This window comes from Vipera berus (genome assembly GCF_964194415.1).
Source record: "Vipera berus genome assembly, chromosome: 7".
Taxonomy (NCBI): domain Eukaryota; kingdom Metazoa; phylum Chordata; class Lepidosauria; order Squamata; family Viperidae; genus Vipera; species Vipera berus.
The window spans coordinates 19,619,661-19,636,861 of NC_138209.1; positions in this window are offsets into that span (position 1 = coordinate 19,619,661).

Consider the following 17,201-nt stretch of genomic DNA (forward strand, 5'->3'; position numbering starts at 1 on the left):
CCCAAACTGTAATTAAATCCAGGTGTATTAGAGGTGTTTATTTGAATTTTGCAGAGGGATCTTTTCATGCAGTTATAATAGGTTAACAGTTAATATCTATATGAACAGCCATGAAAAATATACTGTATTCTGCCTTTCTTAAGAATAAGGTGGGTTCTTATAGACATTTCCCATAAAAGAGAGATGCCTAAAGGTAAAGGTAAAGGTAAAGTTTCCCCCGCACATGCGTGCTAGTCGTTTCCAACTCTAGGGGCCGCTGCTCATCTCCGTTTCAAAGCCAAAGAGCCAGCGCTTGTCCGAGGACATCTCCGTAGTCATGTGGCCGGCATGACTAGACGCCAAAGGCTCACGGAACGCTGTTACCTTCCCACTGTAGTGGTCCCTATTTTTCTACTTGCATTTTTTACGTGCTTTTGAACTGCTAGGTTGGCAGAAGCTGGGACAAGTAACAGGCGCTCACTCTGTTACGCGGCACTTGGGATTCGACCTGCCAAACTGCCGACCTTCTGATCGACAAGCTCAGCGTCCTAACCCAGTGAGCCACCGCGTCCCTTAGAGATGCCTATGATTTGTTAATTTGCACATACAGAGCATTTTGACAATTGCTATGATTTAAAAAGAAGCACTTTACATTTTCATCATAATGGGCAAGTCTATAATCAAATGACCTGAGGAGAAAGCAGCTTTTTCACCTTCTAACCAGGTGATCAGATGATGCTTTCAGACAAGTGACTATTCTCTTGTGAGGAAGGATACATCAAGGTCCCGACTCTGAGAACAAAATTGGACATTTAAAAGGTGCCTAATGACCTGTCTCTTCAAAGTTTTTCTTCTTTCATTGGCAAACTTACATGGATCTAGCAATTTTAGAAGCACATTTTTTCCCTAATCTTAGTTTTTGTCTGAATGTCAGGAGCAAAGTTCCATGTAAGTATTAAACACCTATGCTTAGATATACTGTAAATGTTATTGAGTTGAAGGTCTTGCCTAGAAGACTGTGCAGGGGCCAAGTCCTACCTGATACACAGTCAAGACAAAGAATGTTTCCACAGGTCTATTTTGTGTCACCTATTTGATTGCACTTTCCCTACGTGATTGAACTGAATGTTAAATCTTTGCACAAAAGAAACCTTTATTGAAGACAAATTCCAGTGATATAAAACAGAAACCCATTTTATGCCATAGTTAAGTACCACCTTTCTTCTATAGTCATCCTCCCTCACACTATGTGATCTCTTGAGTCATTGATCACGTGGGGGCGGGTATCACATAGTTTTCTGAGAAGCTCTGAAGCAGGGGTCTTCAAACTTGGCCCTTTTATGACTTGTGGACTTCAACTCCCAGAATCCCTCAGCCAGGCACGCTGGCTGAGGAATTCTGGGAGTTGAAGTTCACAAGTCATAAAAGGGCCAAGTTTGAAGACCCCTGCTCTGGAGGATGATGGGATAGAATGCTCTTGGAGTGAACCTGATTAAACACGTACAAGACCCTATATTGAGATAGGGAGGAAAGGTCAAGTCAACCCCTGAAATAAACTGAAATATGCCCCTTATCCTCTTGTGGAATATTTGCATGAAGTTATAAAATGTCAGAGGGAGTCCACTTAAATAAGCTAATATTAACATGACATTGAGAGTAACACTGATGGAGTATCCACTTGTTAAGCAAATGTCTATTAAAAAAATGTCAAAGTATAAGCAAATAAATGATTAAACCTGAAATATCTCCCTCAGTAATGGGACTTGGGCAACCATGCACCCAATATCAGTATCTAGATATTGCAGTAGACGTTTGTAAAGATCATTCACATTTTGCTTATTTGGACTGGCATTGACTGCTGGTCTATTTCATGACTTTAAATGTATTGAGTTCTCTTTTTTTATATGATTCTTATTGAAACTTTAAAAAAAGAGATAAACATAAATACAAATTAATAGAAAGTAAGACAGGAAAAAAGGAAGAAAGGAAAGAAAAAGCAAAAAATGCAAGAAAAAATTGTATCATAGAAGATAAAGAAAGGAGAAAGAAAAAAATATGGGAAGAAGTAGCTTCTGCTATTCTTCACATAATTATAAATACAACTACCGTATGTTTTAATCTCTCTCTGTAAAATTGCATCATAACACCCACTTTCTATAATTTAATTATTAAAGCCATAAATCACAAGCCCTTTTCTTTGTAACAGAACTCCATAAGAGGATTCTGATCACTAATAAATGTAAATAGTGATTACTTTAATCAAAGAATTTATTTTAATTTATCCACCTCAGCAAGATCTGACAGCTTCACTGACAATTCTTTAATAGTGAGTAACATTGAATCTTTCCATCTGTGTGCATATAAACATGTATTGAATTATCCACTATATGCTATAACAGCTTGTTTAATATGGTATTTTTTAGGTTAGAGTTGGGCATCTGTTGTGTAATCCTAGAAAAAGACAGCTTCTTTGAAGATGAGCTACATTCAAGCCCCCACATGTTGCAAAATACATTTGGGGAATCAAATCCAAAGCAGAATCCTACTCCTTATATATTGGGATTTCAGTTCTTGGAATCTGCAACCTCTCTGCTTGGAATAATCTGGCATTTGCCTTTGATTCTCCTACCTACATCTGGAGACCATTTTATTTAATTCATTTTGAATGTGAACACTAGAACCAACACAGAAACATTTTGAATAAATAGCCAAACACAAAGCACTCATTTAAAAAAGAACATGTTGTTAAAAGAGAGTTTGTACAAAAATGTATGCATTCAGAAAAAATGCAGGACCATATTCTTCTACCAGTTTTGACCAGCTTAGTCCATGTGTCTCTGAGACCCTACTTCACCTTCTCCACTTTTCTGTGGTAATGGGGTTGGAAGACCATAAGTGTTGGGAGACCTGCCCTCTGAAGCAACATTTCCCTGGAAAGTCTACCAACTCCCATGCTTTGGTCTTTAAGTTATCAAACATTGAGCTATTTCAGCAAAACGTTGTGAATTAATGCCATCAGTTATTGCCTGAATTTATATGTAGATTATTTAGATCTATTTATTTGTTGATTTATATCAAATGCCACGGATATATATATATATATATATATATATATATATATATATATATATATATAATGTAAATATATATATATACTTGTATATATATATATATATATATATATATATATATATATATATATATATATATATATATATATATATATATATATATAATGTAAATATATATATATAATGTAAATATATATATATAATGTAAATATATATATATATATATATATATATATATATATATATATATATATATATAATGTAAATATATATATATGTAAATTATTCAAATTGCTAATAAAGAATTTAGGGAGGCTGATATGGCTGATATATTAAGCTAATAAAGAGAGAAAGAACCTGTGGCTCAGGAGTTAAACCAACTGCCTAATATATAATCAGCCCAGGTTCGAATCTCAGATAAAGGGTATGACTGACTGGTGAGAACGTAAGAAGTTGGAAATGGCCATATCAGCCTCCCTAAATTCTTTATTAGCAATTTGAATAATTTACACAAGTAATGAGCTGTCATAAGTTGTGACTATATCCTGTGGATAGCCTTGGGTTAGGCCAAAACAGGAAAGATTTAATTAGCAAGGTGTATTCAAAAGACTTGACAATACTTAAAACACACACACACACACACACACACACACACACACACACACACACACATATATATATATATATATATATATATATATATATATATATATATATATATATATATATATATATATATATATATATATATATATATATATATATATATATAATGGATGCACTGTAAACTGCTGAACATCTTTTGATTGGGGGAATTTTAAATCCCAAAAGAAAGGAGGGAGGGAAGAAGGAAAGAAGGGAGGAAGGAATCTGCAAAAATATGGCCATTAGACAAAGTTGCAAACTTTAGAGAAATACAGATAAAACTGTGTGTTTGTATGCATACACCCAGACAACCAAATATACTTCTTACTTCTTAAAATTGCCCTGCATCCTTAGGAGAAATCTCAAAGCAAAAACACTCTGTACATTGAGGCCACTGCAGAGTAAACAACCTGCAACTTGCAGCCCTTAACAATAAGCCAACTATTTTTTTGTCAACCCAGACAAAATATATATAAGATGAATCTACCAATCTCCCTTTTTACAACCCTGTATTCCTTTAATTGTGGTAGAGTCAGGGGAAGCAAACTGAAAGTGTTTGATTTCTTATCCCTCATCGTAATACATCTAAAAGAACTCTATTTGGGGAGCATCTTCTTAACATTCCTTTTTCTTTTCTTTTTTTGTAAATCTGAAATGCTGACCCCTGTATATCACTTTAAGAAATGATAGCTACTGATTAAGCAATAAATTGTGCAGTAAATCAACTTGTAGATAAAATGTCTCTTCTCCTTTGCGCTGTAGTCCATAACACTACAGGCAAATGTTACTTCTATTTCTTAAAGTACAGACCCCGACACTTAGTAATAGCAATTTTTCTCCTGATCTGCTCATGCAATAATTTCTATTTGGTTCTTTCCTTGTGTAAATGGTTTCGTAACTTACAGCAGCCTGCAATATTGACACAGTCACTTGGTTGCTTCCATAACGCTTACTCAACGAAAATATCTATATCTCTATGATGAAATGTAAAGGGCAAGCAGAAAGAAAACATAAAAGAAAGATTCCTGTTCTGACCAGTTGCAACGTGATTTATTAGAGCAGTTGCAGCTACAGGGTATTGAAGAAATACCAAGAAGAGGGCAATCGATGCAGTCAGCTATTCAGTCTAATCTAATGGGTTAGATATAGTTCAAGGTAAATCCATTGTTGTACTAGATTAAGCTGAGTCAACTCAGTGCTCATTGCACGTCAACAGTCAACTAGTATTATCCCGTACAGGAACCAGCAGAAAAATATGCTGGTTTAAGGTTTCATGACCTGTTCTTCCTTGACAGTGAAGCAGAAAAGAGGCTGAGGTGGGAGGGAGAGAAGTAGATGGGGAATCTTCCAGTAGTTGAATGAAAAGACTCACTTATCTCTTGTTGTGAGTTCTTCAGTCCCACAGAATGGTCTCTTTATGGCCTTGGAAAACTGGCATAAGAGAAGCTGTCTCCCCCTTTTCCTTCTCTGTGGAGTAGTGGTTGTTCACTCTTCTGACTGCAGAGAGTGCCAGCCTAGGAACCTCTTTCTTTGTTTCCCTTCTTCTACCAGAAGGAAGGTAGAAAATTATCTTCAACCACTAGTTTCACTAAGCAGAATGGTGGCCTTCCCCCCAGTGTATTAATATCTCGAGCATCTGGTAGTAGGTGGGTGATAAATTATGCCCTGGAAAGTGTGTTCACTCATCTTGCTGATCAGGTGCTACTGTGCTTGGCCTGCCAGGGCCGTGTGGAGGACAGAAATATTGGGGATAGCAGCTACAGATCATCACTTCTCCTGAAAACTGTTTAGAGCCAAAGTATCACTGTGGCATCATTCTTCCAAGCCCTGACTGCCTGTCCAGGAATCTTCTGCCAGATTTGGGAGGGTTGACAAGAAATGAAAGAGATGACTGTTTGCTTGGATTCTTCCTTGCCAAAAGATGGCCCTGAAGATCAGTGACCAATGATCAGGAGAAGGCATGACTGCAGCATCTGGGCCCACAAGAACAGGGCAGGTCTCCATCCCTAAACTTTCCTAGGTACAAGGGGTTGTAGTCAAACCTCATGGCAAGAAAGTGGAGGAATGTAAGATTAAAGATTGCTTCCTTGGGGAAAGATTGGCTAAAGGCAACATTATCTATTCATGCTCTCTAAGTCTATTTGCTGAAGCATCACTGATCTACATTTATAGTGGTTGCCTAGAGGAGTGCTTAGGTAACCACAACATATTGTGGAATATCCAAACCCAGTCATTGCCTGAGTTTTGTCCACCTACAGTATTCCTCCGAAACAAAACTTGGAAAGAATAGCACTGAAAAATCAATTTAGGTATGAAAGAACTCATTGACACAGCTAGGTAGCATTGATTCATGACAGCAGCAAAGCCAACTACATTGCAGCCCACCTGGTCAATGGTAAAAGGCTAGTGAACTGAAAATTTTGCATTCAAAAGTCAGGGAAACAAAATATATTTCGCTAGACAAGAAACTATCTCACATCTGTGATTTGAAAGAAGCTTTTCAAAAGCTTCTGCCATCCCAAACATAGGTAGCATTGTTAATAGATTAAGCAACACACCTTATCTTAAAATATATCCAGTGTTACCAGGGTGCATGCTTGAATAACCTGATCTGGGCCTGGTCCATGTTCAATACATGGTTATCTGTCCAATTAGAAGCTAGCATATCCATGACAATATATTGGGATATTTCCTGCAGGATATAGAATATTGTGGCACTCTGATCTGATAATAATAAAGTCTTTGAGCGTTGAATACGTAGAGTGTATGTGTTTGTTTGACATGCAATATTAGCTGAAAAACAAACTTGTTGGGTAGATAAAAGGAAATGCAGGGGCAAGTTAAATCAGTTTTGCATATGAAGACTTTGCTGTGAGATTAAGATTCTACTAGAATATATGATAGAATATATGATAACATACATCACTAATGTATCCTCCTTCATCAGACAGGACCAAATAAGTTTTTTACAGGGAAATCTGTGGAGAATTGGCAGAGAATTGATTGCAATGTTCAATAAAAAATGCACCGTCATTGAATTATAAAAATGATGACCAGGTCATCTCTGAAATATTTGCAAAATATGAAATTGCACCATCTAGTGGCACTGTAGTTTTCCTACACCAAAAAATTGAATTTTCTTTACCACTGCAAGAGCTAAATGAAAGTTTTTTTTTAATTTTAAATGAGGCAAAAAGAGATTTGTGACATCTTCTGGAAATTCTCAAATAATGAAGAACACATAAAGATCAAAGATAGATTTCTTCCTGCCTTCCAGATCTGGACCACATGCTGTTTATCTATAAACAGAATTGAATTAATGGAAAAGATACCTAGAACAATAGTTACACTGAATTATAATCTTTAAGAGATTTGTTTACATTATGTATATGACATCATTAGTACATGAGAACAGATAAATTGTCAAAAATGTATAAATAAATGTTAAGCATTTATTGGAAATGTAATGAAATCGAGGGAACACTTTTTCATCTTTGGTGGACATGAAATAAAGCCAAAAAATATTGGGATCAGGTATGTATTTTGATGCATACGATTTTTAAAAATGAATGTACAACTGAAATTAGTGGCTGTGCAAAATCAGATAAAATATTGTGATCTGGTAGGATTTTGGCCAGGATACTGGGTGGTAAATAGTTGCCAATCCCTGCTTTAGTGTAAAATAATGGCTGTGTTCACACTACAAGCTAATGTTAGTTAGATTTATCCTTTGCTGGGTGGTGTGCCATGTTGAATAGTTCCAGTATATGTTCAGCATTCTATATGAATAAAAAATGGGCTAGACTGTGTACACTTTGAAAAATGACTAAAAAGAAGTGCCTTGGATCTTGCGCAAGATTTCCAAAAGATCACCAAAGATGCTGCTGCTTTAAAAGTCCTATTAGCTTTAAGGAGTGGTTTCCTTAAAGCAGCAACAACTCTCTTCCAGATTCACAGAGAAGTGGGGCTGAAAATTTGGGAAAGTGTGGAACTACTTTAATGAGTGAGAGAGAATTTTTTCCCCCCTGAATAATTCTATCAACATGCTCAGCTCCTCATATGGCTTAATTCATTAACGCTATTAAAGTGTCTTGCATGGAACCAGTCCCATATGTAATTTTGATGTTCTAATTTTGCAACACCTTTGCTAATTTATAGTTTAGCACAGTATATCAAAACAGAAGATTTTTTGAAAAATATTTAGTCTATTATCCGAACAATAATGTATTGTTCTGAAAGTGATTCCAGCACACCCGCCCCAGTTTAAAAAATATATCTTTCATGACATACTGTAGAATTGGGTCCTCAGACATTGCAGTACCATGACCCCAAGGTGATTAATGAATTTATATGAACTGCAACCCCAGGTGTATCCGACCTAAGAAAAGTGGCAGGGTTATGTTCAGGAAAGCAAAATGAGGAACAAAGCCCAGAGTAAATTTTGAGGGCCTTCCAATTTTCCCTGTGCTACTCTGGACAAAGTTAAAAGGAAATTGTGAGCCCTTTCTAGGTTGTTGACAACTTTCTGGTGAGTCCTAAGCTCCATATGAGATCCATGGCAGTGAGTTTGAATGATTCTTAGTACAGGGCCATATAAAATTATGAATACTCATAATTTAGCAAGTCATCCTATCACCAATTTCACTCCTTATTTGAGAAAGGTTTCTGTCAGTTTTATTTTTGGCATCTATTTCATTGTTAAGTGAAGCTGAATATCAGTAAATAATTTATGCTTCCAGGAGTAAGCCATGCATTTTACTGCATTTTCTGCTTACAGTACAGAGTACAGGAAACCATGGGGTTACTTATGTCTGTATATGGTAGCAAGATGTCATAAAGGAAGTGATGTGCACAGAATGCTGGTGGGGAAAAATTCTTGGCTGCTGTGTCTCTACTTGCTTTTTTCTCAGCTGTTCAGGGAAGCCAAGAACAAAGAAAGCAAAATATAGGTTGAAAAACATATCCAATTGTCTGAGACAAGGGCCAAATGTATTGCAAAAATTGCTTTGCCTATTCGGAGAGGAATAATTCAAAACCAGAAAAGCAAACCATTTGACTCAACTGAAGAAGTGCAAGCAGCAGTAGAATAAGAAAGACTACATAAGCACCACATTCTGCTAGATACGTCAGAGGTATTTTGCTTACATTATATAATTTGGCAAAGACTCCTAATTTCCAATACTGGTTAAGCCTGACGTTTAAGTACAGTGCAGAGGGCTGCTGGGATTTAGACACAGTGGGTCCCTCAGGTATGGGAAGCTGTAGAGGCTCTGTTTGGCAAGGGTTATCGGAGCAAAAGATTGTGTAGCGAATGAATTTGGGAAGAATGCTGCCAAGATAAAAGTCTTTACAGAATAACAGATTTGGAAGAGACCTTGGAGGTCTTCTAATCCAATCCATTCCAGACAAGTGGCTGTCCAGTCTCTTCTTAAAAGCCTCCAGTGATGGAGCACCCACAACCTCTGGAGACAAGCAGATCCACTGTTCTCGCTGTAAGGGAATTTCTCCTTAGGCCCTAAGTTGTGATGTCAGTGAAGTCAGTGATGGGGTGGGAAAAAGCATCTTTTAAACAGCTTTGAATGCATGCCGGTCCAAAGCAAATCTAAAAACCTAAATCTATCTTTATTAAAGTTTTAAAGAAGTAAGATAAAAAACTAACTAAAACTAATAAAGTAAAAAAAGGGGGGGGGGAGGAGGAAGAAGCCAAAGCCAAAAGTGCAGAAAAAACAAAATATATATATATATAAAGAAGTGATTTCCAATTTTCTTTTGCATTTCCCCCCCTAAATAATAAAAAAATATAAATTAAGATCTTACTCAATGATCACAGCATTACTTACATTTTTTCTATAATCTTTTTTTTCCTAATCTTCAAAACTGTATATCATAATTACATCTTTTTTCTTTTCATGCCAAAAATCAGTAGGATACTTTTAGTCAGTATTAAACTTAGACGATCTCTTTTCTCTACTTAAGGCTGTCCATTTGACCGTCTCAGCATATTCCATCATTTTCGCCATCCACTCCTCCATTGTGGGTAAACTCAATATTTCCACCTTTGTGGATATAATAATCCTGCTGCAGTTATCATTTTATTTTTTTTATTTATTTTAATTCCATTTATATCCCGCCCTTCTCCGAAGACTCAGGGCGGCTTACAAGCTTAGCAGTAGCCTTCATTCTAAGTATATGCCTGCTTATTAGGGCTTTCACACCCCTCCCAAGCGGCATTATTACAAAGTCAGCTTAATTGCCCCCAACAATCTGGGTCCTCATTTTACCTACCTTGGAAGGATGGAAGGCTGAGTCAACCTTGAGCCTGGTGGGATGCGAACCTGCACTAATTGCAGGCAGCTGGTGTTACTCATATACGGGTAATCCTCGACTTACAACCACAACTGATATCAGCATTTATGTTACCAAATTGAGTTTTGCTCCATTTTGCTCCATTTTACAACACATTCTTGCCAGAGTTGTTGAGTAAATCATTGCAGGCGTTAAATTAATAACGCCTGTTATTGTTGTTAAGTGAAACTGGTTTCTCCATTGACTTGACTTGTCAGAGGGTCACGTGACCCCAGAACACTGCAGCTGTCGTAAATATGGACCAGTTACAAGCATCTGAATTTTGATCATGTGACCATGGGGATGCTGCAACAGTCGTAAGTTTGGAAAATGGCCCTAAGTCACTTTTTTTTCAGTGCCATTGCAACTTTGAATGGTCACTAAATGAACTGTTCTAAGTTGAGGACTATGTCAAAATAAAATTCCATGGTTTATTTTCAACTGTTGTATCCATCAGTTGCAAAAGAAAAATCTCTGATTTCATGTGTGTATTAATCTTGAGCATCTTCTGCATTAATATATGTAACTGAGTCCTCTAAGAAGCATACAAAATGAAAGCAGCATTAATTCCACAATATAAACCACAATAACTGAGGTTTAAACAATAATCCCTTTTTTAAAAAAAACAAAAACACAACAATTTGACATAGCATTTACTTAAACGGAGTTCCTTTTGTTTAGTGCCAAGTCCTAAAACAGTCCTAAAATAGCATATTTGATTAATTTCCTACATATAATAGTGCACCTAAGGGACGCGGTGGCTCAGTGAGTTAGGACGCTGAGCTTGTCAATCAGAAGGTCGGCAGTTTGGCGGGTCGAATCCCAAGTGCTGCGTAACAGAGTGAGCGCCTGTTACTTGTCCCAGCTTTTGCCAACCTAGCAGTTCGAAAGCACGTAAAAATGCAAGTAGAAAAATAGGGACCACTCCGGTGGGAAGGTAACAGTGTTCTGTGCGCCTTTCGCATCTAGTCATGCCAGCCACATGTCCATGGAGACGTCCTCGGACAAGCGCTGGCTCTTCGGCTTTGAAACGGAGATGAGCACCGGCCCCTAGAGTTGGAAACGACTAGCACGCATGTGCGGGGGAACCTTTACCTTTACCTTTATAATAGTGCAGTGTTTTATTGTTGATTTAATCATTGTCGAGGTTATAAATCAGAGTTCTTCAGCCTTACCAATATTGTAGCATATGTATGCTAATTCCATTTCAAGAAGGTGAAGTTTATAAAGTTCAGCTTATATAGACTTACATAGTGTTGAGCTTTTTATCTTGGAAGGAGACAAACAGCATTCTTTAGGACAACATTTATTTGCAAATGTACACAGGATGATTTTCTATCAACACAAAACCCCAATTTAGTAGTAGTGCTTTGATGGGAAATAGTATCCATCTCACTGTTGCAAAGATAAGTTTGTGTTGGGGGAAGAGGGTAAATCTTAATATCAACCTGCATAGGGCTGTATTACTATTATCCTTTTCATCTTTCCCATTATCTTCTCCTGTTGGTATCTTACGATTATATCATCTTGTTATTTATATGTACTGTACACTGAGAGCATATGCACTGGAGACAAATTCTTTGTGTGTCCAATCACACTTGGCCAATAAAGAATATTCAACATTCAGTTCAATTCTATCTCCTAGATCCTGCTATCAGATCAAAACACAATGAGCCTCATTTCTGTATTAATTCTATATATTTGTTATGTGCAATGGTTTATGAGAACACTTATAAGAAACAGACTTGGATGAAATTAAACTAAGTCCTCGCTGTTCATGCCCTCCTAGGGCCAGCCTAGCTCTCATTTTTCAGCTATCATGTGGGGTCTTCCTAGGACAGTGCCATCTAGATCCACGGCTATTCAAGGTTACACTGTTGGAAACAATCCTGGAAAACATTTTTCAGTAAAGGAGAATATTTGTAACAGAGTTGAAACGAGGGGTCCCCGGTCCTTGTTTCATTACCCAAATTAGGTAATGTCATCAGTGCTAGTAAGGAGTGGAGTTTGCTGTCATTTTATATTCTAGTGGTTTGTCGGTGGTGCTGGTTTTAGAGATTCTTTGGTTGGGCTGTTGGCTTCATTGGAAATTTCTTGATTTGGGTATTGTTTACTTGATTATTGGTCTGATGTTTACCTTGGCTGATTTGGGTGCTGATTGTTGATGGAGAGTGCTTGGGTGCTTTTGTTCCCTTTGGAGCTAGTTGATTGTCTGTTTTGAATTTGAATTTGAATTTTATTGAATTTATATACCGCCCTTTCCCGTAGGACTCAGGGCAGTATAGTCCTCCGGCATAGTCTATAGATGTTGTTAATGTCTTTGTGTCTATTGATGGCTGATTTGTCAGAGTGCCAGGCTTCTAGGAATCCCCTGGTGTTTTTGGACTTGGCTTGGTTTAGGATGGTCACATTTTTCCCATTTGAAACTATGGTTAAGTCTGTCTATATGTTGTGAAATTAAAGAATTTTTATCATATCTTCTGACTGCTAATTGGGGTTTATGGATGCGTTCTGCCAGTCTTCTGCCTGTTTGTCATACATAGTGGTTGTTGCAGTCCTTACATTGTGTGTTGTAGGTGACTCCTGTTTTTTCTGCTGGAGTTGCTGGGTCTTTTGGTTTACTTAGGATGTTTTGAAGGGCTTTAGTTAGTTTTGTTAATTTTCATCCCATAATACTGGGATGCCTTGATTCATATGAATGTTTATTAGTTTGATTCCTCTTTATTCCTCTCTATGTCCAGCATTAAAGATCCCTCCAGAAGATGCTTCAGCTACTCCTTGCCTCATGAATAACTGCATGGAAAAAAGCACAGCCTTAAGATGAATATCAATTTCCGACAACAGCCTGAGCTTCAACTGAAGAAAGGAAACGCCAGGCAAAGGTCAAATGAGCCCGTGCAAAGAGCAGGAACTTATTTTGTTTGTAGACACTCACCACATCCCAAAAATGTATGTCACATTAAAGGTAAGGCTCCTTTATGCCCCAGACCCCATGTGGATAATTTATATCACAATTCCATTCTCATTTATGGTTTCTTGAATAGAAACATTGTCTGAGTTTGTCAAATTATTTGTCAATTTTATATGGCCGCCAATCTCACAATAAGGTGACTGTGTGGCATACAACATAATGGTAAAAAAGTGACTATATAAAAGAAAATTATTTTTTTAAAATAAAAACTCACAAGCCTAAGAAAGCACAGCATACGCTAATAACAATGGAGCTTCATATTGTATTAAACTATGGTTTGTTTTAAGCATGGTTTTTTTATATTGTTCTGGGATCATTTTCACTTCAAACCATAAGCTATGATTTACAAATCATAATGTGCAAGTTTATATACATTGGCTTTGATCCCTAAATTGAGAAATATTTGATATCTTAAGTTCATTAGCAATAAGTAACTAATAAGGTCTGGAATGAAAATTGTTTGATGCAGCAAATCACTACTAATCAGCTAATGGCTTAATAAATGGGTATTAAATAAAAATATATTTTAAAAATATATTTTTTAAAAACCGGTATGAATTGAAAATAGTCTTTACTGTAACTACAGATTTGCAAAACAGGGTGCAACTTTCCAAATTTGCCTTCATTGACACCGCTGAGCCTCCTATATCTCTCAGAGGCATTGTTAGAAAATGAAAATGGATAATAGCTCTTTTGCCTTGTTTTTCTGTAGCTTTTATTTGTAGGGTTTTGTTGTCATTGTTGTTATTGTTTTTCTCCAGGAAAATGGTAGTCAAATTAGAACAGTAAAATGATCTTGGCAAAGACAGGAAGAGATGGCAGGGGACAACCTCATTAGTTTGCATTCTAATAATTTAATGTTTGCATCATGGCTATTAAGCATCTATGAAGGGTCCAGGACAGGGGTAGGCAACCTTGGCTCTTTTATGACTCGTGGACTTCAACTCCCAGAATTCCTGAGCCAGCTATGCTGGCTCAGGAATTCTGGGAGTTGAAGTCCACGAGTCATAAAAGAGCCAAGGTTCCCAAACCTGGTCTAGGAAAACTTGCCATGGGCAACTTGCCACAAGACAATTATATTAATATCAAAGAAATGGTGGAATAGAATAATTAAAGAAAGGATACAAAAAGGACAAAATGAAATGTGAAATTAAAATATTTTAAAAATTATTTTAAATAATTAATGGTCCTGAGTTGTCCTGCAGTGAGTTGGCTGTGTTGAGTTGGTCCATTCCGTCCATGACGGAATGAAAGCAACCCCAGTATATTCTCAAAATTCCTAATATACTCAATGGTCCTAAAAGATTGCCTGTTCATTATGCCAAACTCAGTTATGCACCTGAGAAAATATTAAGGGCTCATTTTCTTACTCAGGATTAAATGATGTGCCTGTCTGCTTTGTACGAGACCGAGGATACAATGAAGGACCTTTCACCATGCCAGGCCCAACATACAGCCAGCCTTACAGGCCTGTTGGAACTCCAGCAGATAAGATTTTTCCCAATAATGCTTTGCCAAGCCTGATACCAGAGGGAGTCGGAGCAAATCTTCCATGTAAGTAATGTGCATGATTGCAAAGTTATTGAGCTTTTAATCTTTCCATACAAGATTAAAATTGAGTTTTTCCTATTTCATCTTGCATTTTGACACACTTTCAGTAGAAATAAAGGGCTGAAGAGTACCTAGATAAGGACTAGTTGGAATGAGGTCTCTGGCACTCCTTGGTGATCTAGTAACCGGAGATCTGAAGGATGTAAGAGACAAAGAAACAACTAGAAGGCCAACTTGAGATGCAGCTTAAAAACAGTAGCTGCCTACCACCATTTACTTTGTGTTTCAACCACTTTGTGTTGTGGTGAAATACAGCAGAAGACTGAATGGTTTGCAAAAAGGTGTATTCACTGGCATATATGTGTTACTATCACTACAATATTGCCCATTTGAACTTGGGCATCTATTTCGCTATCCCGAGTTAATAAAAACATTACACATTGTTGAATTTTTCTAATAGAAGTGTAATTAGCTGTCCAGCCTTCTAAATTTCAACTTCAACATTTTAGGAACTTTCATTATATTCCAGATCTTACTAAGGATGAATTTGCAGAGCTAAGAAATCAACCAGGACACACTCCTCTCCTAAGGAGAAAGGTGAGGAGTCTCCTGCCCCCATTCTAATGGCTTACCAGGAAACTGTTTGCCAGTAAATTGGTTTCATTAGAATTAATAATCAGGACTTCTTGTCTTGGGTTGCATATAATCATTAGTGCCTCATGATCAGGCCACCCAAATAGCTTAATTTCAGCAATGCTTCTATGCTATAGAAATGATTGGGGAAAGAGATGTGGTAACTGTGGGAGAGCGAGTTTGGGGTAATGGTTAAGGGATCAGACTAGAAACTCAGAGACCATGAGTTATAATCCCACTTTAGGGATGAAACCAGCTGGGCAACCTTGGGACAGTTACTCTCTCTCAGCTATAGAAAGTAAACAATGGCAAACCACTTCTGAAATTTTTCTAAAAAAACTGAAGGGACTTGTCCAGGCATTCACTAAGTCAGGGCTTTTCAACCAGTGGTACGGGTAGCACCTGTGGTACATTGGCACCTGGCAGGTGGTATGCGACCATCCTAGAAAAGTGGTAGCGTGGGAGGGGAATGAGCTGAACCGGTGGCAGCACTGCACAAGCCTGATTGAGAAATGGCTGGAGCTGCAGGGCTGTCAGGGCTCAACGAAAGTGCCAGGATCAGCGCTTCTTTGGGGCTGTCAGGGCTCAGTGGAAGCGCCAGGATCAGCGCCAGGCTCCAGCGGGAGCTTGGCGCTGATCCTGGTGCTTCTGTTGAGCCCAGAAGAAGTGCAGATCACCTGGAATGTTGCAGCATCTCCAGGGTCTTGTGATTTACATTCAGATGCTTGGCAACTGATTCATATTTATGACGGTCACAGTGTCCCAGGGTCATGTGAAGTGACCAAAATCTGCTGCAACCACCCAGCAGAGGGGGGGGAAAATAAAAACCAGACACCTCCACCCCCACTGCCAATCCTCAACAGAAATGCTCACAACAATGAAAACCTCAAACAGGAGGAAGAGCGCCGCTGGGCGGGCAGGCAGGCAGGTGTCTTTCTCGGCTCTGGCTTGGGGGGCACTTTTTTCAGTGCCATTGTAACTTCAGACAGTCACTAAGCAAACTGTTGTAAGTTGAGGACTACCTGTACTTCACCACTTTTTTCCTTTTTTTCCCTTTGGTCATCAAGTTTTTGACACCTTGCTAGGCGACTGGTGGTACTTGGATGTTGCCATATCCTACAAGTGGTACAATGGGTGAAAAGGTTGAAAAGCCCTGCACTAAATGTTCACACTAACTCAAAAGCATCACACACACACACACACACACAGAGAGAGAGAGAGAGAGAGAGAGAGAGAGAGAGAGAGAGGCTGTGGAGATTGTATAATTGTAGAAATGAGGGTTTATTTATAGACTTCTCAAGTAACTGTGTTTAGCAGACTAATTTCACCAAGGAGCATAAAGGGAATTTCTTGGTCTCCAAGACAAAGCTGTCAGGTAGCTCAGGAACTGAGGCCACATCTTCTCAGGATGGAAGAAAAGGAACAAGAGGGTCAAATAGCCAGTTCTTCTCCAATTCGACTGCAGGCTTGAACTCTGGTAAAATCTCCCCTCAGATGTTCCTGTTTTCCCATACAATACCACATCAGAACAAAAGCATAGCAAATTCACAGATGCATTTTTGCTGTCAACTATATTTGCTGCCTCCCTTTGTATAATGTTTTATCATCAGGATGAACCTCTGAGGAAATACCTAGAAGACCATCCACCAAGTAGGACTTCTCAGGACCTCCGTCTTGTCCCTCTTCAGAGAATGCATCATAAAGAAAACTTCAGGGAAAATATTAATTATGTCCCAAGCTATCTGGATCAAGAAATAAAAGTAAGATTCGATCAGTAAGTGGTTCTTCTATATGCTATATGTTAAAATAAGTTAAAATATATTGGGCAAAGAGGAATGATGTTTAAAAGATAGGTTGAAGGATCCTGTGAAACAGTGGATTATACAGTAATTTCCCTCTTAACATACCAGGAAGTATTCTGCGATAACCTTATTTTCCTTTGAATTGCATTGTCATTACTTAATTGAAACTACTAGTAAAAATATGCAGATGGTCGATGAAATTAT